Source organism: Cryptomeria japonica, chromosome 3, assembly GCF_030272615.1.
Source record: "Cryptomeria japonica chromosome 3, Sugi_1.0, whole genome shotgun sequence".
Lineage (NCBI taxonomy): Eukaryota > Viridiplantae > Streptophyta > Pinopsida > Cupressales > Cupressaceae > Cryptomeria > Cryptomeria japonica.
The window spans coordinates 171,166,484-171,168,910 of NC_081407.1; positions in this window are offsets into that span (position 1 = coordinate 171,166,484).

Below are 2,427 nucleotides of genomic sequence, written 5' to 3' on the forward strand. Positions count from 1 at the left end.
AGATGACTTAACGAATCCAAAATAACGATTAAATCTAAGTACTTGTAATAAGGTAAGTTAATCTCAATCGAGTGTCTTAAAAATTTTAAAGTTTATTTAGGATAGTTTAATTACAATCTTGCTACACATTAATCCCATTTTCAATTGAAAGTCGATATCCTTAAATTCATACTAAGGAAAAAAAAATCATCATTTCCTAATGTCATTATTATCAACTAAAGAAGAAAAAAAGACTAAATAAAAATTAACTTTGTTTCCTTTTTTTTTTTAAAAAAAATAACCAAATTACAATTTCAAATTTCGAAACTTAAATAATAATAAAAAAAAAACTAAATTCTAACTTAATGGCAAAGAGGGCTTGCATTGTTTTATAATAATATAGAGGGTTGCGGGGTGGGGACCACGGGTCCCATCACCCCTGCGGCCCTGCATGCGCAGGTCCGCAGGGATGAGGGGACCCTGCGGGCCCCTCCGTACCCTGCAACGGTTACTATGTAACCGTCCCTGCATGCGGCCTACCATTAAAGCAAAACGCCATGCGTTACGGGCGAGGGTGAAGTTCGAAAGTTTTATTTTCGTTTTTTTAATTTTTTTTTGTTTTTTATTTATTTTTTTGGGTTACTTATATATATATATATATATATATATATATATATATATATATATATATATATATATATATATATATATATATTTGTTATAGTATTGACATTATCATTTTATACAGGAGTATTATAACAAAAAAAATAGGTAATTAATAATGTTGCAGGTTTGCCTTAGGGACAAAATGAAACAATAACCAGAGGGATTCCTTTTTTTTCCATTTCTTTGTTTTCTACAGGGAAATTCATTCACAGATAGAGGGAGTTTATTTCTTTTCTTCATTTCTTCTGTTTCCTACACAGGGAAAGCTTATTCACAGAGAAAGGAATTCATTCCTTTACACAGGAAGAAAAAAAAGATTTCATTCACAGAGAAAGTTATCCATTTTTATTTTTATTTTTACACAGGGAAAATTCATTCACAGAGGGAGGAGATTTATTTATACACACAGGGAGATCTAATTTTTATCAAAATAAACTGAAGATAATAATCTAATTTCCATTTACTTGAAAACTAATTTCTTATCAGAATTAGAACAATGAGTCTTATTTTCAAGAAAGAAAATGAATTTCATTCTACAAATCTGAGACAAAATAATGAATTTTATTCTCTAAAATCTGAAACTAATGTATCTTATTTTCAAAAGAAATGAATTTCATTCTACAAAATCCAAGATAAAACAATGAATTTTATTCTCTAAAATCTGAAACTAATGTATCTTATTTTCAAAAGAAATGAATTTCATTCTACAAAATCCAAGATAAAACAATGAATTTTATTCTCTAAAATCTGAAACTAATGTATCTTATTTTCAAAAGAAATGAATTTCATTCTACAAAATTTAAGACAAAAACAATGAATTTTATTCTCTAAAATCTGAAACTAATGTATCTTATTTTCAAAAGAAAAGAATTTCATTCTACAAAATTTAAGACAAAAACAATGAATTTTATTTTACAATAAATCTCATTCTTTACAAAAATCTAAAAACTAAATTCATATCAAGAATTTTAACAATGAACCTTATTAAAACCAGGATTCTCATTTTCTACAAAATCTAAACTAATTCTTTAACAAAATACAATTAAAATTTCATACTCATAATTAATCTAATCAAATCTAATCTACCATAAAAATGAGATGCATGAACTAATTTGGAGGAACCTGGATGCTTGAAGATGGTGTGGAGTCCTCCTTGATCCTCCAATTTGAAGAAAAATCCTCCAACAAAATCCTTGCTGCCAATGAAGTGGACTACCAAAGAGAATTCAACTTGCAGAAATTTCTTATCAAGATTAGCTAGCTTTTCCTTTGAAACTTGTTCCCATTTTATAAAAGAAATTACCCTTTTCCCACTACCTATTTTTTTAATTTAAAAAAGAGATTCTTCTCCCAATTTGGCCTCCATGCAAATTAATTAGGCTTAGTGGGAGGAGTTACATGCAAGGAGGTGGAGAAGCCTCTAGAAGCTTCTTATTCCTCCTACAACATGTGCCTTAATTTGGGTGAGGGAAATTAAATAACAATTTTAAAATATATATGCATTTTCCATGTGTGTGTGGTTTATTAATTTATTCCCTTACAATATTCATTCCATAATTCATCCAAAGAATATAAATAGAGTTTTGTATTTTAAATCAAAAAAAGTGATAAAGGAGGGTTGTGACATCCTCCCCCCCTTAATCGGTGCATCGTCCCGATGCACTTATTAAATGTATTCAAAAGAGTTTATAGTTCATGTTCAAAACAAAAAGGGAAATAGCTGCTGCATCTCCTTAGTATCCTCCCAGGTGGCATTCTTCTCGTCGTACTGGTCCCATTGCA